This window comes from Corvus cornix, chromosome 4 (assembly GCF_000738735.6).
Source record: "Corvus cornix cornix isolate S_Up_H32 chromosome 4, ASM73873v5, whole genome shotgun sequence".
In the NCBI taxonomy this organism is placed as follows: domain Eukaryota; kingdom Metazoa; phylum Chordata; class Aves; order Passeriformes; family Corvidae; genus Corvus; species Corvus cornix.
In genome coordinates this window covers 20,011,226-20,037,612 of record NC_046334.1, presented here as the reverse complement: position 1 = coordinate 20,037,612, position 26,387 = coordinate 20,011,226, and the positions used below count along the sequence as shown (strand labels likewise).

Below are 26,387 nucleotides of genomic sequence, written 5' to 3'. Positions count from 1 at the left end.
CTGTAGATGAGCTCCTAAACACATACTTAACTGCCCAAATAATAGGATTGACTTTCAAGTATAGAGTGTAGAATTTTCAACTCTCTTCAGCCTATTTACTTAAATAATTTTTCTTTTAAAAATCTCTAACTATGTGCTTACCATCATTTACTCACAAACACCCCCAGGATAAAAACCCCAACCATACTTGTTTATTGACCAAATTTCAACATGCCCACCAGGTTTCCATATTCCCATTCAGCCAAAGAGACCACATGGAGGGACAGAAGAAAAAGTTGTGGCCAGGCCCCACATTTCCTTTAAGGATATAGACAGTTAAAAGAGGCTTGGAGTTGAACTTTATCTTGAAATGAAACAAACACATCTAAAGACTAGAAAGCCCTCTTGGGTTCAAAATTACAGGCACAGTCAGAGAAAGAAAAGATACACTTCAAAGCTAATTGAAGTAATTAGTGGTACTTTGAAGACAATAAACTGTATTTAGCAAGATTTAAAAAATGATTAATGAATTGGTCAACACACTGACTTCCCAGGTTGCTTAGTGTTTGTTTATTAAACAGAATTTGATCATTTCCCATGGAAAATTAAATTTTCCAGGATAGCACACTTTAATTGAAAATTTATTTTTCTATTTAACATCATCAGCTGTATCTACTGTTTATTGCATGCTTTCAATAATAAATTCCTAATTGCAGCAATTCTAGTACAGGTGATGATGATTTTAGATAGAATTAAATAAATTATTATAGCTTCACTGCTGAGTGCACCTGTGCTAAGTATCATTCCTAGTATCTTTTTCTGTGAGCAAAAACTATGCATCACACTGAAGCATACATTACCTTTTTTCTTTTTTTTTTTTAAATAGAATCCATGCATAGGTTGGGGACAAAAACATAAAATATAAGACACTGCTGTTGAAAAAGCTGTATTGAGTCTCTTTAGCTAGTCTGTAAGTCTTTTGTAAATATTCTCATGCAAAGAATTCGAACTGGCTGATGTAATGGATTAATTTGCTTCAGCAACTGCATAGCTCCAGACACAATCCATCTAAAACATAATTTAAATACATTTGGTAGATCTGAGGCTAAGCTTTTTGAGAACAACAGATTACATTAGAAAGATTTTAATGAGGCCAGGGCTGATTACATCCTTGCTTCCTCTTTTGGAAAGGGACTGGGGAATCCTCTGAATGAGGTTAACATACCATTTACCAACCAGAATTATATGGAAAACAAGAAAAAAGGGACTAAAATAATCATGGTTTTTTTTGAGTTTTTAGCAGTATAAAATGAAGGTGTTTAGCTTGTATTGACTTCACCAGAAGAAAAGCAAGTGGCTATTATGTATCACTGTCAGCAGAGTACAATTATCTGTGCATTATTCTTGTATCACTTCCACAAAATACTGCTGTTTTCATATTATGTCAGGCATGTTTTAGTATGCATCATCCTCCAAAGACTAACTAAATGCTAAGTACTCAGTGAAATAAAAAGTGTTTGGGTAGAAATGTGCCACACTTCTGAAGTAATTTAAATGTATTAGAATTCACATTAGCAATGTTAAATACCCTCTGATACCTCTAGATGAAAAGCATTGAGTCTTCTGTGGGATGACACGATGCTTTCATAATTATCAAGATTAATTGAAGAAGACAGAGGCAAGGTCTTCCTCAAAATGCAAATTCTGTGGGTACAATTCCCAGGCTTGTCAAATATTTTCTATTTCTTTAATTTTAGGCAAGTCACAGATAATTTCTCTAATGCCTTTGGCAGAGTTGGGATAGTAGTAATATTCAATATTTATTCTCTGTTGGCAAACTGGAGATAATTTTTTTTTTTTTTACTACCATGGTACATGGATGCATTCATTAACATTTGGGATACATTTCATGCTAGAGTGGCAGAAATTATATTACTAATCTCAGTGTTAATGATCGAACACTTATAAATTTCAAGACAATCATCTGAATAAATATTCAAAAGGATTTATTGCCTGTTACAGATACCTTGCCAGCCTCTCCATTTCCCCAGTACTAGCAACCCAGGCCATTGGTTTTGGCCTCGACTATGAAGTCAGAAGACCATATTTTGTTTTGTTTGGTTTTTTTTCTTTAAATCCTATCCTAAACCATCTCTCAGGATGAAAAGGTAAAATACAATATTTGGAATAAAAGATATGCCTCTGTCTTCTTTTCATAAAACCCAAAGGGAAAGTGCAGGCAGTCACAAGAAGTGATCTGGGACTTCACAAATTCAGTGGTGCCTCAATAATGTCATCAAGTTATCAGGCAGTAAATCTTCACTAGCTCACTGTAATAGTTTCATTCCCTACCAGGATAACTACACAGCAAGATGAATATTGACTATTTAAACTTCCCCACTGTCACTCCACAGAATTCCTCGAAACCTGCAGCTCCCACAACCTCTTCAGTATATGATTATAGATTTGCAAGATATTACATAATTACTACTTAACACACAGTGTTGTGCCTACTTACTACTTTAGTTCAAAATTTTATCGCTGAAATACCTTTTGTAGATCACTTAGGTAAATTTTCTAATACTGTGTATGAAGAGTTTAATACTGTGTTCCATCTTTAACATTTACACCATGACACAGTTGCAAATCACCACAATGATATGCTCACTTGGCATTTTAAAACTGAAGTAATCTTTCCAACAGAAAGAGATGCAGGTGAACATGCACACAATAGCTCTTAGGGCTGATTGAAAGCTTAAATGTTTATTATGGTGGTTTAAAAAATCATGCTAGAAAAGGCTATGGGGCTTATCTGCAAGCAGATCATAACCAAGGGAATGTATTTCTCAATGTTAATTTGTTAGATGCCTAAAATTAGGCATAACTGAAGTACCAGGCACATACTGCAGAAAAAATTAGCTTACCCACTGACCCCAATTAGAATTGGAAAATTTTAGTAGTATTTTTCAGGCTAGACCTAAACTGTCTCACAATACTGTGAATTTGTTCTGATAGTATGAAACTAACTTCCAGCAACACCTAAAAATATTTCTTAAGAAATAAGATAACTTTTCAACAATACAGTTGATTAAATTTAAAAAAACCCAACAGACTACCCGAGTTAGGAATTGCAAAGGTCTTCAAACATAAAGACATATCCCAACAACCACAGACACACTTATTGCAAGTTGTTAACAATTCGAGCAAGAGTTCATGATGCGCAGGCAGACTCTGTGTCAGTGAACCCAGAATCACTCAGTATAACCCTAAAGACAAGGGAGCAAATTCAGTGACCCAGCAATGTGACAGAGCCACACAGAAAACCAGTGTTTTTCAGACGGGCACACGCCTGCCTCGTGTGCGCTCCCAGCCGGCCGAAGCAGCGAGACTGCTGCTAGCAGTGCCTGAGCCTGAGGAAATGCTCGGTTCAAAGAGACCGGGTATTCCAGCCCAGGTTAAGGGCTGTGCTTGCCACATTCACACAGCCTGGGGGCAGCTCGGAGTGCGGGCTGGGGGAGCTGGCGTCTCTCTGAGCAGAGCTGTGCTACAGCAGGCACAGATAAAGAGGTGTCGCAGCAAGAACTGAGCAAACGCGAGAGCGACGCTCGGGTCAGAGTGGGGAAGGAGAAAGGCCAAGAGAAAAAGAATCAATTACTAGGACCCTGTCAGCATACCATCATGTACATCCTTTGTTTTTCTGCCATGATCTTCTAAAAGTTCTCTCTTCAACAGATTACAACCTTAAGATCTGGTTAATTTGTAGGCATGCCAAAATATACGGGATTACCTCAACTTTAAAAACCAGCAAGAATAACTAATATGATGGGAATTTTTCCATTAAACACTAAAGCTTCTCTTTACTATAAATAATTTATATTATAAAATGTTGCATAATACCTTAAGTACGGAAATTCCACCACCACAAAGACTTAAAGTTATATTGTAAATGTAGAGGATTCTTTCAATCCAAGTTGCTCTGAGAAATTCCGCTTATCCTCTTTCATTTAATTGATGATTCAAATACTAAACCCATTTACTTTCCTTCTGGGGAATCTCATGTGCAAAGAGTTTCTAACTATACAGAAGTGTATAAAAATATAATAATAACAGGAAGGTTATTTTTTCCTGGGATTAGTACATCTTTGAGCAAAGCAAAGCAACTCAAATGCATATGATTTAAAGGATTAACTTGGTACATAAAGTATAACTCTCAAAAATTTGGATTTTATTAATTCCAAAGACATATGCTCCAATTTTCACTTCATTAGGCTATTTACATTTCATAATTCCTTTCCTTTTTATATTTTAATTAACTGATATTCAAACTTGCTTCATTCCCATTAGCTCTTTATGAATGGGAGGATTCAGGCTGTGACTTGTTTACTCCTTCTTGCAAGAGTGAAACATAAACTTGTCCTTTGATTCCACTGATCCAATATGTCCCTGGGAAAACCAAATGAAACCACACCACGGTTAATTTCAGGCTTTCAGAGCAACGTGAGCTTTTGATACTGGTCACTTCAAGAATCTTCATTCTCAGTATGGAAACAGAATATGACACTTTTCTGAATGTTCAAGATTTTTATGTGGAACATAAAAATAAAATGAAGTACTATATAGCAATTTAAATTATGAAAAGTGAATTACTGGAGAAAATGTGGAATGTAAGAATATTCCAATGACATTGAAAAAGTCACACTCACTTTGACTTTCCCCTAATCAGTTTTGACTGCATACTTGTAGTTCACTGAGGCACAGAAAATTTCATTTCAGAAATTTTCAAAGATCTTTTGTTTCATATACAAAGGTTAAACCACAAAATTTCTTAATGGGAGACAGGCAGCTTTTTGACATCCCATAGAATATAAATCAGCAGTTGCCTTTTTACATTTCGCCTCAGTGACACTTTCATGTGTGACAAGTTCTCCTGTGCAATTTATGTGAGGGACAAAGCCCAGCCTACACAAAGAAAAATAAATTTTAAAAATTGCTGAGATTATTTCAATGACTGCTAAGTAGTATTTCCTGTATTTTTAGTAGCAGTTTGGCTCAAGGTAAGTGATGTATCATTCAGGACCTCTGTCTGTGGCCACCAGCACTCACAGAATTAGTGGTAATATTTAGCTAGATCCAAGGGATGGCTGCTGTCTGGGTTTTTTAAAATAGTATTTATGACAAGGCATATACACAGTGCAAGTGGAAAAGGGGATGAAATGGAGCACCCATCCTTGAGCACATCTGATCTCTACAAAAGGAAGGGCTTTCAAGAAATTGTGCATAATATTTCAAGACTATTTCCTTTAAAAGTAGAGACTTATATTTTGCAGTTTCTACTAATAATAGAACTAGAGAGAAAAAGGAGAGCTATAAGGAGCTGTTCACATAATTAAAGATTTTTATAAATAATCCCTCGCTTTACTATGCAGCTGAATTTTCCTACAAAGTCTGAAAGGAAATGATACACCTTCTACTAAGCATCGTGGGAGGTTCAAGAAAGCTACACAGGGTGTTTTTCTCTATTTCACTCCAGAGGTGTTACGAGTTGTTTCTTTAGACCTATGTTATACAGATCTATAAAAGAGGTTATTTATCTAATACATCATATGGGCTTTTCGTTCCTTAGAATTATTTGATGGAAAAAACCTTGGTCTTTGAGACTATTACTATTTGAATGGAGACACAAGCAGTTTTTCAGTGTAAATCCTCTTTGCTGATAAATGAGGCTTAGCAGTTTGGGATGACAAGCCAAGTCCCACTACTCCTGAATAGTGGGAATCTCCACTGCTCAGCATGAAGAGCTATGGAAGTTCCCACACATGCATGAAGATTTTTTCTTGAATAAAGCAAAAAGAGAGAAGCCACACCACTCAGCAAAACTGCTGATCAGCCCATGCTCACCTGGGAGGTCCCAAGCCAAGGTCCTGAACAGCCAATTTAGGCTGCAATTGAATTCACATCTTCAGCAGAGGATAGTGGCCTAGGTTCTGTGTTGCTCCAGGGATGGATTTTTCCCTCTGCCTGGCATTATCCCAAATAATGAAACATTAAATAATGTCACTCACCTAGAGCACAGGACAGCAAGGCTCAAACACCAGACCCAGCGAGTAGTTAATTACTAATACAATGTGGCACACTTACAAATGAGAGGATTTCAAAGACAAATCAGGAATGTAGTGTATTCCAAATGAGGATTTGAATCAGGCGTAGTGGGAACATAGATCTTGGCTTTGGGCCTTTACTTTTGATGCAAAGCCTTAACATTATTCAAACTTGCAGGAGAGTATTACTACAGAAAGCTTTGTTTTGGAAAACTTTCCCGTTCTTAGAAGCACAAGCAACTTTTTTTTTTTGCCCAACTTATTTCAAACGTCATTGGGAATTTGAAGTGCAAGAATTAGATCCTTTCTGAGCTGATTGACACAAAGGAGATTCACACTCCAGAAAGACACAAACAACTATCAACTCACTTAAATAACCTAAACAGAAAAATAATTGGTCTGGAACATCTCTCTAATCTCAAATGAACACAAAGAAAATCCACTGCACAAATCACAAAAATAATAAAGCAGGTCCAGCCTGGAGATCAGAGAAATCACATTTTTCTGGAGAATGCAAAAGGTTTGAGGAGCATATAAGCAAGCAGAAGGTGTGCTCCTGACCAGCAGCAGCTTGGTCAGACGTTGAGAACGAGGTCTCACTGGTAACAGCATGGTCCCTAATGAAAAGCAAACTATTAAGACAAAAGAACACATACATGGTGCCAGCATAGGGTTTTGTAAACCACATCAAATCTAGCACAAAGAAGGCCAGTGGTATAGCTCTTGTGCCAATGGCACGAGACAGGTAATTTCTTTTTTTAGATTTTTTTTTAGACATGTTTTTTCACTTTTTTTTAATAGATCATGTGGAAATTGCACATTCCCATATAATAGGTACAGCCTTATTTATTTCCTCCCCATTTTGCAACACATTCTTCATTAAAATTTATACCACATAGACTTCCAATAACTGAGAGGGAAGAGAATTCACGACTATCACTTTTGCTGATAAATGCTTACCTTATCTTAGAAAACACTATTTATCCTCCTGTCTGATACAAGTTAACATCCCTGTGCAGAGAGAGGATCTATCTTGGAATTGTACAGTGCATATAACCAACTCCTCAAGAACTGATTTCTAGTCAAAGGCAAAACCCCACATGTACAGCATTCAACTGGTTTTGTAGGAGAGTCTTCTTTTCACTGCATAATCTGTGCACATATTTAAGCTCTTTATGATGTGAAAGGAATATGTTCTGTCACTTTAAAAATCAATCGGAGGAAAATGGGTAATGTAAAAATACAACAGGCAAGCACTGTGCTGTACTGGAATGAGCAATACCCAGAGAGTGCACGATTCTGAATTTCCCAGCACCAGTTCACAAGAGCTTATCTCTTGCCCTGCCTTAATCAAGGTCTCTGACACTGATTTTGCACAGCCTGCTGATAACAACAACGGTAATAAAAAAGGTTTGGTGCTCAGTCCCACGTTTGCTGTTGTGCTTTTCTGATAGGTGTGACACTCTCTACTTCCCACGATGGTTAGGGTTAAATAGCCAACAATAGATGTGACTTCCAGTGCACTGCTCAAACTGTTCAACCATAAAATAAATACTGCTTAGCACGTTTTAAATAAATACTAAAGAATTAGAGAGCACATGGTAGAAACATTAATCTCATAATCCTCCTAGCATGTCTGCTGTTTACATGAACACAGACAGAGGGTTCAGGCTGGGGCTGATGGCTGCCATCAGCTCCAGCCTTGAAATACACTCAGGTCCTAAGTTCAAAAAGCAATGAATAATCACATTCTCCCTGAAGCTGTTGGATCTGGCCCAGTTATTTGGAATAGGCTGCTAACTGATGAAGGTGAGATGTGCATAAGACCAGCCCAGATACATAACGAATAGAAGATGCAGCTGTTGTGCCCAGAACCCCTGATAAAGACAATAAACATCTTCCCCCTTTGTATTTGGAAAAGGTGGCAAACACACAACTGACAGCTATATCCAGATTTCAGCCTGTAAAACATTCACACAGTACGACTTCATTAATAGGTACTCTTTACAATCCACCAGTGTTTGTGTTTTACACCTCTTCCTCGAGAGCACAAGCAGCTACTTGGTGTGATACATCAAACCCACGTATGTGTCCCTAGAATTTGACATGCAGTAGCTAAAGAAAACCTTTTTCCCAAATCAAAATGTCACAAACCAAGAGTACGTATTGATCTTTACTTTGAGTATGATGTTCATGACACAGCCTAATTTTATTTCATTTAAAATAATGGCAAACTATGAAAGCAAACAAGATCAGATTTATGTTGATATTTAAAAGTCTTCTGAGGTCTTCTCTGATCCATTAGCTGTTGTCTGTCAAAATAGTGGATGTGCTGTGCACAAATGCATGCAGAATGAAAACCTGCAGCTGATTTATATTTTTATTACTTGACACTAGCAGAGTGTACTGCAGATCAGAGAATGCAATCTCTAAAATGATTTAGATCTGGATGATTTTATGTCATTAACATATTATAACCAGAGCTCAGAGGTGATCTTTGAACTGGAAGCATTATTTCCAGCCAAATGGAAATTGACATCACTTAGTCTTGAAAATAAATTAATTAATCCCTTCCATAAGGAATCTAATTCCACTACCACCTGTAAACTCCATGGTATTCAGTTTCTCATAATTGCCATCAAGGTTTCTACAGTAGGACTAATATATCATATTCATTTTTTAAATATTTATTTAGAAAATCTACCAATTAGATGCTAGTACAGTGCAGAAAGATTTTTACACGTGCTAGCTCATTTTGACAGCTGGGTTCTGCTAGCTACAGCAAATATGATGGCAAGAGCCTGTCAAAAGAAGAATAACTAGGGTGAATATGAGCAGAACTGGTCCCATGAGGAAACTCCTAGTCATTGTAAAATCCAGAAGGAAAAGTAAAATTAAACCTTTAGAATTTTGATTGTTATTTAAAAGGAAAAATTTCTCCTTACTCTTACACAACTGCACTTGTACAATTCATTACCAGGGCTTCATTTAATTTATAAATTTCCTATTTCATGACCCATTTCTCTAATCCCTCTCTGCTTTGTTTTGTTTTTTTCTTTGTCTGGCTTTTCGTCTAACGGCACAGGAAAAGAACAGGAGTGGGGTGAAGGCAAAGAAACAGAGGAGAACTTATTTAGGTTTCTCTTTCAAACTGAGTTTTAGGTTGCATGTGGATAAGAATGGAGCAGGGAAAGCAGTGATAGCAGAGGATGTGGTGGAAATTGAGGAGTTGTCAGTGTAATAGTCCTCTTTTAAGCTGTCAAGTCCATGGTCTTTTCTCTACCAAAAGCAAGCACTGCTTGCTCTTTCCATCAATACTCTTCTTTCAAATACACACTGTCTCTCCTTCACCATGATTTTGCTCAAACCTTCCACTGTCTGGAAAATTTGGGTCAAGCTTTGCATTGCATTGCAATTTTTAAAAATCATGCAGCTTTCTCCATCCCTTGCCAGCTCTCCAAAAGCGTAGGAAATAGCCAAAAAGTATTAAACTGTATGTTATTTTGCAGATAAATAAGCCTTTTTTCAGATACAAGGAAAATGAATATTAAGGCATTAACAGCATCATTTTATATCAGTTTTCAGTATTTTCCTTGAGGCTTTTTTTGTCCTCCTTACTGTTATTTGCTGCCCAAAAGGTTGTATGTGAGGAAGAGGTATGATTTTTGCAGTTACCTTTCCAAAGTTAACAAGGTAAGGTGATTCTCAGAACAAATAGATTGCTTTGTTGTTATCAACATAGCAGAAGATCAAAACATGTAGCAAGTCTTAAGGACTCCAGTATATTCCATGCTTATTATTCCTTTATTTTGATAAAGCTAACTACTGCAGCCTGCATCATAGGATCAAATAGTGCATGAGCTCAGCAATGGGTGAATTTGGTCATACATTGAAGTCAATTGTTTGCATGCAGGAAAGAGCAGATTACATGCTCCAAGAGAGTCTGTTTCCTCCTTCCTTGAGATTCATTAAGTGACTCTAAGACTGTTTACTTTTTACAAAGCCTTCAATGTTTTACTGGGATTTACAAAAAAATACCTACATGACCTGGGAGCACAACTCACATTGATTTTTCCAAGAAACTGCTTCCAGATTAACTTGTACGCGACTGAAAATCCAGCCTCCCATGCTTAACCCTCCATTCTGTTCCAGCCAAATAGATAGGAAAACTTATGTGCTGGAAATACAGCACATAGTGTCTAGGACAAACAATCACTAAAGAGAAGGGGAAGGAAAAATCATGCCAGGAGCACCCCTATAACTGAGAATCTGAGAATTACACCTCATAGGTGAAGGCTGCTTATGACTGAAGCATTTAATTGCAAAGACCGACAGCACAGTTCCTGCATTTTTTTCCTAAAATGACATTTTATGTCAAGAGATGCCCATGAAATTCATCTAAACCTTGTCCAACATCAAGCATCTAAATAGCATATACAGTGTTCTCTCCCAGTCCTCCTTGGCCAAAGTGATTGACTTTGCCAGAAACACTTGGAATAGTATTTTGACAGGCAAAAAGGGCTAAAATTTTACTGATGCCACAAATCACTAAATGCACACGTGCATCTTTGCTTCTAGTTCAGAATCTTTGATTCTCAGTACTGCTTTTGACCAAATCCTCATTTCTGCAATCTGAAAACATCCAGAAAGCCTGGGTACTACTTGTTTCCTATTTCTTAGATGCCTCCCAAGGTACTCTAAAACAGTCTGAACCAGTCTCTGCTTCAAACTTAACTACTAAACACTGTAACATACAGAAAAGTAAATTTCAAAGAGAGCAAGCTTCATGCACTTCCACTTGAGCCTTCACTAACTAATAAAGAGCTCAGAATATTTCAGAAATGGCAAGCCATATCTTTTACCCTATTAAAGTTTCACTTTTACTGTTGGGATAGCAAAATGTGAACATAGAGAGTATTTCAGGAAGAGGGAGGAAGATGCAAAAAGGTGATGTGGGTGATGTGGCAGCACTAGGTCTCACAAACACAGCTCTCAAGTGAAGTCCATCCTGCTGCTCAGCCCCAGTGTTAGGGGTGAAAAAAGAGAAACAGCAGGTCCCCTCCATTGCACAAGGTGAGCCGAGTTTGGCTTTCAATATACACCAGTTCCTCACCCACCACCTGGAGCATGGCTATGGACAGGTTGCTCTAAAGAACAGATGCCAGCAAATAGCACAAACAAGTTTTATTTAATTAATTTTTATACAATTATCATTATCTCTGTAATTAAAGGAATGAATGGGGATGAAAACTCCTAATAATTTAGAAAACACAGTGGACTAACTAGTTTTCTCACATTTTTTCCAACCATAGCTCAAATCAAAATATTATACACCAGAATGCTCTTTTCTCTGTGTGTGGAAGGGAAGCTTAAGTACTATACATGGGTATAATTACAAAGCAATACCTGTTTACTATAAGGATAAGAACAGCTAGATTTTTATATTATCTGCTGATGATTCTAGGCCTGAAATAGAAATGCAACTATTTCATACTACTAAAAATAATACTGCAAGCACAGTAGCACAAACATTTTAGTAACCTGAAGATGTCTATGTCACTGGTAAAGGAAATACAAAGATAAGTCACTAAGATACAATAATATAATTTGCTTTATGAGGAAACCAAGATAAGGTTTACTTCCCTTTCAATTAGTTTTCTGCAGGAAATTTTATATTATCAGCTTGTAATTGGCAACATGTACAAAAAAATAAAAACCATTTTTTTCCATTTAAAGCAAGAAAGCTGGAGTGAAAAGGCAATGTCACACTCTTGGGTGTTAGGATTTCACCGCAGAGATCACAAAGGAATTCTTCCTCTAGAAATAGCTTCAGACCTTCAGCAAGACAAGTTGTATGTTTTCCTGCCCTGACATATCAAGTATTAGCCATCGATGCAAGCAGGATCATGTCTTCAACAGACCAGTTGCTTTGTTATGGAGCAAGTCACATCTCCAGTGGAGAAGAGCCAAAACATCATTTAAAAATAACAAAAGATAAATAAATAACACACAAACAAAACCAAAAACAAGGAAAAAATACGAATCAGGAAAAAAAAGCCACAAAAAACCACCAAAACCAACCCCAAAACATGAATCAAAAATAGGTTGTAGAGGCCTGAAAAGTGACATTATATTTCATAGGCTGTAAATATCACTGTAGCTCTGTTTCCAAGAAGAGAGGAAAGCAGCATTGCTGCAGCAAATTATTGGAACTTGAAAAACTGGAAGGATAAGAAAAAAACTAGCACTGCAAAAGAGATAGGAAGGTAAAAAAGCAACTCATAGATGAAGCCCTCTAAGGTAGGGAACTGTATCGTCACTGCCTGCCTCCTAAGGCTCCAGGCTGCCAAGGAGAGGTCTCATTTAGAAAGGTTGGAAAGTAAAAAGATGTAGAAGCTCCATTGGGTTGATATTTACATTTGGAAGACAAATTCAATTTGCCTGGATCACAGTCTGTTTTCTTCTATTCTGAGTGGATATTAGTACAAGTAAAATATTTTATCCAGTTAGTCTGAAAAGTGAGCTTTACACAAATATTTCTTTTGTATAATCAAACAAATTTTCAACAGACACATGGTTTTATTAAGTTATATTTGATAGAAATCTAAGTTTGATCCTGCTTTCTGTAGTTCAAGACAATTACATGAAGATTCCTTTGTAGCAATTTCTAAGCTTTGCAATCTTTTTTTCCCTTTACTTTCAGAATTGACTTCCTTGGTTTCACCTCAGATTATAAAAATGTATGCAACAGGTTGGGGTTTTTTTAAAATTCTGCTCTTTCCCTTTCTACAAAAATGGTTCAGCCTGTAGATGTATATTTCAATACAGTAAATAAAACACAAACTTAGTAGATATTGATAAAAAAATTTCAAAGCAATGGTAGTGTGTGAGAAGGGGAAAAGACAAAGAAGAAAATTATCCATTCCTTTTAAGTAACAAACTTTGTTGGCTAGGCTCTTCTATTAAAGTAGCCATTGTATAACTAGCAACTTCTAAATTGGCCATTTCCAATATACATAATTCCTGCAGCTTTAGCTTTTTCTTATCCTCTTGTAGTAGTTGAGAGCCTTTCCTGAAGCCCTATCAGACTGCAAAAAAGAACAAAAAGGACAGTAGTGTCTGCTCTAAAGACCTTTCAGCCCAAATGCAAGGCACAAGACAAGGAGCAGCGAGAAGCCTGGTAGCCAGGATGACAGGCACTGCAGCAGCCTGACTGCTGTCAGGCTTCTCCTAGAGAAACAGGATATTAAGGATCCATATAATGAGCAAGGTGGTGAGTGGCTTTGTGTGCCAATGCAAGTGCTCCCCCCAAGCTAATACAAGGAAGTAGATAGAATAAAATAGTAACGTGACAAAATCCTTGTGTCGCCTCCTGTCTCAAAAAGGACACAACGTCGTCATAGAACACAAACAACACATAGGCTGGGAAAGGCCTCCAGCATCACTGACAGAAAAAATGAGCACTTGATTCTGATGTGATAGAGGAAAGGAGGTTAGCTGAGAGCAGGCAAAATGTTCCAAGCCAGAGGTTACGAAAAATACTTGGGCAGTAGATGAGAGTAGATGGAGATTAGAAAATATGTCATCTGCCAAGACCAGAAAATAGAATTATTGGAATGTGAAATGTAGTGACTTTCAGATTTGCACATGGCTAACAAAAGCTGCATGTTAGAGCTCTTATGGAAAAACAAAATTGTGTAAGAAGGAAGCAGATGCTGGGATATAAAAGGTAATCAAAACTGAGATGAGATCAAGGTTATAGGCCAAAAAACAGTGAAGAGATGATACTCCTCACAGCTACTAGGAATGCTGCACCCAGCACTAATGGAGAGGAGATGAAGAACTCTGCTTTAACCCCTTTGAAATGACAACCAATGGCAGGTGAAAATTAAACATTTCCTGCAGAATAACACCATTGTTAAAAAGGATACGAAGAAACAACCAACACTGCTATCAAGGTGTTAATTGTTTCTTACAAAAATACCTTTCAAAGACAGAAGCTGTTTAGAGCCTACTGATACCTCGACTGCAAGCTGGACTATTACTGACAAAGGAGAGCAAGCTTCCTCTCACAATCCATTTTACAGGGACCAGAGGTGTGCAAAGCAGGTCATACCCACACCTACTTTAACTTAGATACACTTCCTTCATGTTTTCCGAACACTGCAATATCCCCAAGCTTTTTCTCAAGCCAAAGAAAACATCCTTATCATGCTTTCATGATAAGAGACTCGAGAGCACTGACTACTTCTGTGTGAGATGAAGTTACTCTCAGGGATTGTTATCACCACCTCCAAAACCACCACCCCACTCTGATCCTCAGGAAAAGATGGCACTAATTCTGTGAACCCAAGCAAACTTGAGAGGAGAACACTACAAACATAATTTGTCAAACAGTCATAAATACATCCTAAAAACCAGGAGACCTGAGGCAGCTAGATAACAGATTTTAAGAGCAGAATAAATTAAACAAATGGCATCCCCACAGGCAGTTTTTCTTACACTTTGGGCTTCATCTATACAAAACACTAAGCAAAATTTAAAAAAGGGAAAGGAGAGAAGGAGAAGAGGATACATTTCCTGTGATGCCTTTTGGTTCAGTAAAGCAAAGGTTAGCTTAATCAAACTTTCCTTTTGGGAAATATGTGAATATTACACCATGTGTAACAATGGACTGGAAAGGGAGAGGGATAAGATGGAAAAATGATAGACAGGTGGGATTAATACATTCACAAGTGGAAGTGAGCAAGTGCCATTCTAGTCTTATCTGTCTACAGTTCTGACTCCAGATAATGCCTAATTCCCCTTTATGCGAGTTAAAAAGAAACCTTTCTTCACAAGCCATATGAAATAAAATGTTCATGCAATATAGGCCAAAAGTGCTTCTAATACCTAGAAGAAAAAACATTAGGACCTTGGGAATTAAACATTAATTTTCAAACACAAAAAGAACAAATCATCATGCTTTAAAACCCACACAATTTTGTGCATCTCTAAACACACACCCACACTGTACATACAAGAAATTCTCATTAAATTAAATCTGAGCCCATTTGTGGAGCTTGCAGCAGCACCACAAACAAAGTGAAAGGTATTTTGGAAAGTTCATAAATAATTTAGGAACAACAGAATAAGCTGTGCTGCCAAAGTCCAATAATGTTAATTTTGAAACTGGAAGAAATATTTAAACCAGTATGTTCTTAGCTAACTACAGCAGAAGCTGCACTGTAGAAAACAGATTTGTAGGTGTTTCTGCCTGTACCTAAGTGCAAGAAGGCATTCTAAAGACTTGAATATAGGCATTTTTCTTACCACTGGAGGTAATTAGACTTGCACTTGCTACAACGCTTCTGTTATCCTCCCACACAAAGAGAAAGGATCCTTCTTTTTTCATCATTATTGAAAGACATTTTCAAAGGTAGCTTTCACAAAGTGGGGCTAAAGCAGTGACTCTCACAATGTGCTCAATTCTTTGGAAACAATTTGAAAATCACAAGTGGGTTCTGAAAAAAACTTTAATAAGATATTTCATCAGAACATGAATAAAAAGAAAAGCTCTGCATTTCAAATATTCCTAACACAGGGAGATGTTTATGGTCAACCATAAGCAGCACGAGAGTCTAAACCTTTATTTCATCCATGCATATATTTTTCTACCAGTTATCGTTTCTTCCTTTTCACTTCATGCATGGCCCAATATTTTTCCATTTCTTATGAAATATTTGTCCCTTCCAAACTTAATAAAGGCCTTTCATAACAAAAGTAATGCAATTTATTTGTTTAGCCAGGCTGAGCAAAAACCTTTGCAGTTGTGTTTGACCCTGGGACTGACCAGCCTCCCTCACATATTCACAAACCCCACAACCTCCACCAACACACCTGGCTATGCACAGAAGAAGAAAATTCGCATCATCTTAATGCCAGGCAGCATGTGTGAATATTTACAGATTTTTAATTCAACTCAATTAATTTGTTAAGGCCAGTTGTTTCCAGTATTAGACCAGTTACCTATATCTTCCAAGTTTTATTTGCTCTAATGTCTGGCAGGATATTATATTGAAAAAAGGTATTTAGGAGCCACTCAATGAATAGCAGAGAATTTAGATGCAAGATAAACAAATAATAAGACAACTATAAGGAAGAGCAATAATTTTCCTAGCGGAAGCTCACTCACTACTTTCAATTCACAGAAGTAAATAAATAAAAATTACTATTATCCCTGGAATTTAGTACCTGTGAAAGAATAACCTTGCTTTAGATCAAAAAGTTTAATTCTCTGTTTTGAAAAAGAAGATAGGCACTTCTTAGCTGCAATGAAATCTTTAGGAGTCCCAGAGTAGCTGAGAGTGCAGAAGACACTCAAGTTCCATACCACTGAACTCTCCTGGACCAAGATGTAAGTCTTTGCGTCTAAGCAGATCTACCTGAAAAAACCAAGATCCTAAGGCATAATCTCAGCAATTCAAGAAAAGAACCGACCAAAGACAATAGCAAGAGGCCTGAGACTAAAATCTTAAACCCAAGCTAAAAGTCAAAAAAAGGATAATTTTTATATTCCCTTGCATCCCTAAACTGAATTGATTTTGAAAGTCTCTTTTTCCAGAGTGTGGGGAAGGTCTGTATTGTTTGGGGTTTTTATCTATAAAATACTGTGGAAAGTGTAACACTCAATTAGACAGCAACAAAACTGCTCCACAAGGATGCATAAACCAAGGCCATGGTTTGCAGGACAACAAAGACAAACTAGTGATTTTTGGTCTGCTCTTGTGCACCGAATCAGCAGTTCCAAGCAGTTACAAATACTCATATTGACTGAAAACAGCAGGGCTGCACAGGTGTAAGTGGAGGGCAATTATACAAGGAAAAAATATCACTGAACCACAGCAACATCATCAAAGTTGTAGCACTGCCAGATTTAGAGTTCTCAGAGGTATACGTAGGGTTGGCAGTTTAGGAAATGCATGTTGTTACCTATCAACTGAGAATATTTTATATGAAGATCAATGAAATATAGAAATTAAATACTAAGCTGTCATAGGTACAAGTCCAATGCTCAGCCTTGGACTTTCACTCTCTGAATGCAGTACTGACTGAAGGAAAGGCTGGCACACAGAGGTGCAAGAAGAAAAGAGAACAGAAGGTTCCCAACACAGAAATGATACTTGGACTTTGACCAGATTCAAAAGGTTTAAAGCTATTTTAATGTTTCTTCCTAGATGTCTTCAAAATATGTGGGAACATCAGAAATTAATGACCTCCCAGCAGTGCTGGTGAACCAAGTTTGCCTTCCCCATACATCTTCAAAAACAATATAGGCTATGTTAAAACTGCTTCCTTCTGTAATAAGAACAAACCTGAGAGCAACAGCAGTGGAACATAAAACACTGTAAAATAACTTAAGCATCATCATTGCAACAGTTTTTGTCATTCTTTATTACCTCTCCAAAGACTTCAGAAGAAGACAAAGCTTTCAGAAAGCAAATCAAAAACAATACCAAGGATAAATTAAATTTTGGATTTACTGCTAGGCATAACCAATGAAGCATTAACAATGTACAAAATTGCATTTAAAGTTATGAAGAACATGACCAATCTCCCGTGTTTTTTACAGAAATTAGGCAATAATTTTATTCTAAGTGAATGTTCCAGAGGGTAAATGACTTCTGCAGAGCAATAAACGGTACAGCAAATTGAGGAGTATATTTTAAAAGTAGGAGCAATTTTCCTTCCATAACCTTCACTTGAAAGAACATTATTGCTATTTTATTAAATGGACTAAATGAAAAATAAATTAGAAGGCATTTTATGGGGTTTAAATACACTTAGTATCACGGTAAGATATGTGGATTTAAATGGCAACTTTCTAAATTACACCACACTGGAAGCATAGAATATACAGAACAATTTAAAGAAATAATCAAGCATCCTGACAGGACAGTTACTCTTGTTTCCTAGAGGACCCATGAATAATATCAAAGATCTATTCTATCTCTGTTTATGTAACTTATTATTCAAAAATTCTCTTCATATAAATTAAAGATTTTGGCAAGTTATTGCTCCCCTGCTAAATAATTGTGGCAAAATCAAATACCTTCAGGACACACAGCCTGCACAACCTATGTAGGGGAAAACTGTTAGATACATTTTACATAGCAATCTAATGCATTTCCCAACCAAGACAAAGTACACGCTACTAATATGCCAAAAAGTTGCTGAGCAAAGTTCTTTTCTTAATACTAGGAGAGAGATTGAGTTCTCAGAAAAAATGGAAGGAGCTTTTGCTGTTACAAGATGTTCTACAGCACAAAAATAAGCACAAAATAATTACTGAAATAGGTCTTATATTAAAACAGCACAAAAGAACAACTTCTGATTTCTTTTTTTGCCAAGGCTTACTGGGGATATCAAAACTAAAGCCTTGTTTCATTGCAAGAAAATGCCTGCTATGTTTACCTACCTTGCAGGTGATTTGAGAATTCGTGTTTCCATTGATTTAGTTTATTTTCATAATGTAGTTAATAACCTTACCAAAAAAATGGCAAAAAAAGTATGGGTCTCTCCACTAACCCTAAAAGGAAGTTGCTGCCTTGTACAGAAAGAGAAAAACCCATTGCGGAGAGGCAGAGGAAGCGCTGCCACTGTACAGTATTGTTTTTCATCAGCCTGTACTTGAGGCCCTGAGAATTTCCCGAGCTGTTCCATGCCTGTAAGTTGACTCTGGAATAGTAGTGGAGGTTGATGGCAAAGCTAGGAGCCCTCAGGTGAAAAACTCCGTGGCCAGGCACAGTTTGCCTTTAGCATGTGTGAATAGGGAGTGCAATGTCATGGTGGTTTACTTTCTCACATGACACTCATTGCATTTCTTTACAAACATACACGGAAATGTATTCTGCTCCTTTTTTATACGCTGGCAGTTCAAGACTCCCTCTTTGCTTCTGTTTATGAATTCTTTTGGCTGAAAGCTCTCATATGATGTTTTGAGAAGTGGCATAAATGTGAATATTTATGACTCGAACTATACACAGCGAAAAGGCATATGCAAAACCATGTTCAGAAATACTCACTGCTGATGAAAAGACTGTAACTCTTGACTACTCCTAGGATTTTTCCTTGATGGTGCTACCAGTGTTTTGCTGTCTCCCATAAGGATAGTCAGCCTACCTTTGGCACAATTCCAAAATTTCAGGAAGGTGCAGACCTTCACCCTTTTTACAGACTGAGGGCTACCCTTTTTGACATACAGAATGTTTTCTCAGTATTCGAGTACCAAAGAAAAATGTTCACAGCTATAAAAACAGATATTAAAACCAAAAAATAATCCAACAGTGCAATATACTTAGCCTAACCTTAAGGGAAAAGCACGGGTCCACTGCTTTTTCCCTTTCTGTTTTTCCCGATTATTTTAAAATCACTCGCTAATGCATTCTCAAAAAAGTGCAACACCTGCTGGAAGGCAGAGGAGGACCACAACAAAGAACTAACCCTGGAAAGGTTTCTGTAGCCCTTTGCCACTTGGGTGTCATCACTCTTTGTCATCAACAAAACAAAAAGTTGGCACACACAGGCTGAGCTCCAGGACTTGAAGAGTCCTTTGCTGCAAAGTCAAGTAGTACCTTTGGAGAAAGGGACAAGAGCAGAAAGTGAGAAAAACTTCATTATCAATTCTTATAGCCTAAAGCCTCTTGAGATTCCATGATATTTAAAACAGGCTGACTGAATCTGACAGGAATCCTTTCACAGATCTATCCCAGGCCTTTTGAGCTAATTTGAGGCCCAGATGTTTCTGTGGTACAAAAATAAGTAACATCTAGAATAATTTTAAGACTTCCCCAGAATCCCAGTTCAGAAGAGTGTGTTACCAGTGAGTTTCAAACCTCAAACTCACTCTTAAATCTACACTAGGCTAACTGAACTGCTTTCCAATTTTCCAAGCTTTTATACGATTCTTCCTTGCAAACCAAAAATTACTCCAAATCTTTCAGAGTTCAGACACAATCTGTGCTTTACAAATGTATCTTAAACATGGCTTCAAAACTGTCGTAATACTTTCCAAGTTATGCATATAATTCATACATATGTCAGGAAGAAGATAAATTATCAAGCTTACATTTGTAAAGTATAAGCATAAGGCTTTTCAAAGATACGTGCATTTTTTAATTGCTATTTGCTTTTTAAAATTCCAAGGGAGAAGTTTAGGACTAAAACAGGAAGACTTGAATATAAATAGTTCTTTGCACATGAATGCAACAAGCTGTCCCCTGTCCCGCAGAATCTCTGTGGTCTGCTGTGCCAAGGGCAGCTTTCCCTATGCTGAGGCAGAGTTTACAGTGGCAGATGTCTCATCCTTGTAGTCCAAATTAATCTGTCATAGTGAGTGAGTAAAAACTAAAGCAACTTTTTAAGGCAGTTTCGCAATACAAAAGTTATTGTTGGCTTGTTTGGTTGGTTTGTTGTTTTTGTTCCTTGCTCGTCTATGCATTCTGCCTCTTTCTCCAATAAATCTCTCTTCAGGATTAAATCTTGTCTATGATTCATAACAGCTATTAGTTAAGAAATTATGGCCAAGCTGAGTGGCACTTGCAGAAAACTGATATAATTTATTTATTGACACTGATAAATAATATTTTGAAACTGCAGAGTGATCTTAAATCATGGTCTTATTTTGTCATGCTCAACTTTGTCATTTCCTCTCTTCTCCTGGTTTTTAGTCCCATCTACTGCATTTTTCTTTGAAAAGTACGAAAAAAAAAAAGGCAGACAGCCCAATCCTAGAAAAGGCGTTTAAGCACAGCATAGATCATGACAGGTCATTTCTGACTGGGGATGTTTGGTACTATCATGAGCACATGTGTTTCTACCAACACAAAAGAAAAAAGAAAGCAAAAATCTCCCTCCCTCCCTTTTCCCAAAATAAAGGAAAAAACAACACTCCTCACCACAAACAAGCAAAAAACACCAAAACCAAATAAACTAACAAAAAAAAAAAATCCTAAACCCTTGCTCCTTGCAGATCAAAATGGTTACAGAAACCCTACAACCTGTTGAAGTTATGTGAATAACACAGCTGGAGTACTTCTTCAAACACAGATGAATGCAGGCAAACAAATTGTATTTTTTGCATTATATCAGGTTCTTGAAGCTAAAAATGAACATGTATTCCCGTTCTAAATGGCAATAATTAAATGTGCCACCATTTGCTCTTTGAATAGAACTGACGAAATGCTTTCTGGATAAAAATATTCACCTCAAATTTATATCCATGAAAATGGCAAAATTAAATATTAAAAGCTTCTCCAGAAGCTGGGACATGGTCTATGAGGTATTTATCAAAATAAGTTATTTAGAGGCACAAATGCAGCAACCAATATGATTCTGTGCTACAACAGTAGCAAGTAAGCTGAGCTGCATCAGAAGGGAAAGTTTGAGTTTCTGTTGGAAAGGAGATTGTTAGGAATTAACAGCAACAAAGTTGTTGCACAGAAAAGTCATTTGCTTTGTCATTCAACAGCTATCTATTTTGAAAACAAAACCCTATTAAAAGATCACTTGTACTCCAGCTTGATTGATGATTTGTCACTTTTGCTACCCTTTTACTGAGCAGCAGACCAATAAATAAAGAGTGACTTTGAGTGACAGTAAACCCAGAATTTAAAGTAAATTAGAGGAAAATAATCTGTATAGATAAGAGTCAAAACAAACACCAAAGTCTGATTTTTTTCAGCTCTTCTTCTGCAAAATTGGATGCAATTAAATTTTGTAATGACAGCTTTGAACTCAACCATCTGCCTTTTCTTTTCCCCCCTCATTTTTCGTACATTTCCATGTAGACTATGACACTCATGCTCCTAGGAGTGAAGCAAAGATTAGATTTACTAAGTGGTGACTCTATCCAAAGGAACGGTGGCTGAAGATGGACATTTACAGGTCGTAGCACCGACTTAGAGGAACCTGAGCAACTCTGCAGTGGTGTCAGTCAAAAAAAGGCACTCGGATGTGTATAGATAAGCAAATACTGAGTAGGCTTAGGAAGGTCCAAGTACCTTTCATCTGCCACTGAATCAAAGTGCCTTTGGATGGGTGAGTCCTACCTACCTCTTCATACTTCAGAAAAATTGTTGAAGACTGAAGATTCAAAAGACAACATCAAATATGAGCCTAAAAAGCCAGGAAAGCATGACATAAAAAGGAGCATCAACCTGCTTTGCCGATCTAAAGGAACATGAAGGAGTGACTTGATTACAGCCTTTAAGAAATACATGAAGCAGAAATATTTGATAATGGAAGAATCACAAATGAATGACCGAAACCCGAAGTAAGATTAATACAGTCTGAAAATAAGGAGGTTATTTTTAACACTGGAGGCAATGAACCACTGAAGCACCTTATTATGGGCTGACATCAGCTCTGCAGCATTAGAAACGTGAACGTTAAGCTTGGTGCTTGCCAAAAAGCACAGATCATTAGTTAAGAAATAACTTCCTGAAGAAAGGTCCCTGGTTAGATGGAATTGACAACTTACAAACTCCAGGATTTAATCTAGAGAAATAATTGGTGGGTACAGGGGGAAAAACAACTGGAGTGAATGGGTCTTGATGAGTTTACAGTCCTGCATGCTGAAACCTCAAAGCAGAATAGATGACAAAAAAGTACGATAAATTCTGTTTTCAGCAAGTAATATATATATAAAAAAATCTTATAGCATCCACTTCTTAATAGTTTTATTTGAATGTATTTCAAATTTCAGTGGCATCCCCTGAATGGTTTCTTTTTACCAAAAAAAAAGAAAAAGGTAGCTTAATTAAATTTTATGAACTCAAGAATTTGAATTGACAAAGAAGGCCAAAACCAACATGTGTTGTCAAGGCAACCTGGGCCAAGAATTGTCTTTGATATCTGTTAAACCTGACAGTTGATAATATTAGGCATCATTTGTACAGAAAACTGATGCATCTCACTGTAATTTTAATTTGTAATGAGAATTGAAAGCAATGCCTATAAGCAAGATAAAATCTCATGTTTTAGAAATGTGATGTAATTTTTAGTTTGATTTTTACTTATGCCAATCAAGTAATACTCAATATAACCCCCGGATGTTGGTGTCAGATTCAACACAACACTGGTAAAGAAGTGTTATCTCTAAGGGCCCAATTTAATTTTTAGCAGTTTAGGGTTTGATAAATGTTGGAAGTTAAGCAAAAATGGAATACCCTCCAGCAATCACAGTCAGATAGTTTATTACAGCATTAATAACTCCATCTTTGTCATGTAATTAGAAAGTAAAATGCAGAAAGGCATTTGAAAAACATACCTTCATGAGCAATTCAGTTCCTAAAAGAAAGGAGAACTTAATACAGAAAGAGGAGGAGCGGTATTATTCTAATTTGTGGCAAGCACTCAAGACAGAAATAAATTCAAAGGCACCTAACACACAGAAATTCAGACATTTCAAATGTACTTCCACAGTCTGGAAGACAAGATTTAACTCATACCATTACAACTGGGGGTTGGGGTGAGCAGGGAAAGGAAGTAAAAGGACTAAATTAGTGTTTAGGGCAGAATGTTTGCATCAGAATCCTGGAGCATTCACTATCTCTATTTTTCTTGCTGTGAGACATATCAGTAGTGCTGAACAGCAAATGCTTCTGTGTTTACTAACTGCTTACTGCTAAACCATCTAACCAGAATAAGCACAAACCTAGAGCTATAGAGTTGTCAGTGAACTGGTTTTTCTCTCTCCAACTTTCCTCTTTAGAAGAAAAAAAATGACTGACAAAGCAACTGATATTAATCTCTCTCTAGCACTACACTGTTCCAGTTGGTTTGGAACGTAAGAAAATTCTTAGAGGAATTCAAGAACAGGTGAATAGAAGAATTTCCTATATTACTAAACAGGCTCATCTGTATCCAGATGTTCTTAAACTCCCCCAAACTACAGGTGCTTAAGAGACTACAGATTAAGAGTAGTACCCTAGAGCTTTTCTGCTGAAGTTTTTTGCTACTTCATAGCTGTAATTACAGTTTTCACAGCTGATACTCAGAGAAACCACTTGGAGTTTCCATACTACTTCATTAGAAAATGAAGTTTCACTGACTCCCCTTCTATCACAAAGCAAATTCAGACCCTACCTCCTGTCAAGGTGGTCTGCAAGACATCTGTTCCCAAAGATCAGCTGGATGGGGAAGAGGCATTCTTCCAGGATCACTGCATGTTTTTTCCACACCTTTTACTTCTCACTCAAGAAGCAAACCTCCCAATAAAAAAAAAAACCCAACTTTACAACCCTGTGGGGGATTTCACCTTGGCTGGCTGCCAGTGCTCACCTGGGTGCCCTCTCACACCCCCTACTCAACAGGAAAGGAGGAGAACATGTGATGAAAAAGCTTCGGGGTTGAGATAGACAGGGAGGTCACTTAGCAGTTACCATCACAGGTAGAAAAGGAATGACTTGGGAAAGATTAATTTAATTAATTTCTAATCAAAACTAGACTAGAACAGTGAGAGAGAAAGACAAAACAAACCTACAAGACGCCAACACCCAATATATAATCTGAAAGCAAACACCAAAGAAAGCACAGTTTCTGCATTTCAGACAAAGCCATAGGTCTGTGATTGTTTGGATGTGACACTTGGACAAGCACCAAGCCTCCCATCCCAGCTAAATGACAAAATCCAGAAGATATTTGCATAATCGCAACAGTTTTGGCCTTCAGCTTTTTTAAAATGGTTGCATATATCTGCATTGCAAACAATAAACAGCAAAATACAATTTCTCTCCTAAGCAAACTGGTGAGGAGACAAAGCCCTGGAAACAGGAGTCTCCTGAACCGGCAAAAAATAGGAAATGTTCCATCCTGTTTGTCGAGCATTTGGGGAACAGTGGTAACCAGCGCTGGTGCAGTGAGTGGAAACTTATGTCCATACAGCCAAAGTCTTGGAGTCTATTGCTACCTGAAAAAGTTCCATATATGGTTTTGGGAACAAACAAAAAAAATACATAAAATCCAACAGCCTTGCATATAGATTACAGTGTGAAAAAAATGTATGGAAAACTAGACTGCATTACAGAACATAACCAAGATATGACCCGTTGGAGGAGAAAAAACATGAAAGTCAACTTGAGAGAGATGATTCATTTCCGTGAAGTAAACTGAACATCTAAAATTGATATATTCCTAATTAAAAGTCCAGAGGAATGAATCAATTACGTTTCTAGCCCAGCCATTAGTTCTTCTCTGTGCTTTTCTTATTGGATCTGATTGCCAGTGCTATCCATGTAAGGAGCTTCATTACTCTGTTGTTTTAATAAAGTGGTGTGAAGATTAACTGCCCTTCACATGCTAGTGAAGAAGATTAAAAGATCAAAATAAACCTGAAGTTGAAAATTAAAAGTATGTAAACTTATAAAAGACTAACACCATGAAAGGAAATTACTTATGTGAACTATGCTTTTCTTAAAGCCAGGCACCACCCTAGAATATCATTAACTGAGCAGAGCTATCTACAGTATCACTAACATTCCACTTCCACAACTGTGTTTTATGAGACACAAAATAAGAAAAAATTAAAACAGAGCTATCTATACAGGACCAAAGATCTGTTTTGTATATTCATGTCTTTGGAATGACATTGGTCTGCTCAGCTCCTAATTAGTACACCTGTATGTCCTAAGACCTCACTATCAACTACAAAGTACATTCATGTGGATTTTCAAACTGATCCTTAATTTTTTCAACTTGATCCCAACTTAGAGCTGAATATCTGATTCTTCTTGCTTCATGTAACTATGAAGTATATTTACATATTTTTTTGCACAAGATATGGTAAGTAGAGAGCTGTTGTTTGTACCTCATCTAATGGTGAGCTTTGCTGTCTTGGAAACTCATTGCAGAGAAAATGAGATGACAAAAAAAATATTAGAAATTAAGTATATATTAAAAAAGCCTTATTTTTTTTTTTTCTTTTCAGATTACATATGCAAGTGTAAGTGCAATCGAAAACAAATCAGTCAACTACATGGAAGCCCACCCAGGCCTGCAAAGCATAAGGAAATAGCTGTGGCAGGAAGGTGAGAGAACAAACCAAAGCACTCATCTATTCTCTTCCTAATGACCTGCCACTACTGCACTGCCAGCAAATAACCCCCTGGGACAGACATGTTGTTGTATTTAATAAATTCTCTAAATCATCTTTGCTTCTTTTAGCATTACCAAATTACATTTGAACATGTTTGAACCCTCAAATGTCAGCTCTGAAACCTCATAGTACACATAAAACTGCCAAGAAAAACTAGAGCCATACAAAAGAATAGC

General features: G+C 37.0%; 1 protein-coding gene across 2 annotated transcripts in view; it reads right to left on the bottom strand.

Annotated features, from left to right (window-relative positions):
• GRID2 (glutamate ionotropic receptor delta type subunit 2) overlaps positions 1–26,387 on the bottom strand; it is a 693,323-nt gene that overhangs the window by 485,388 nt on the left and 181,548 nt on the right. The window lies entirely within an intron of this gene.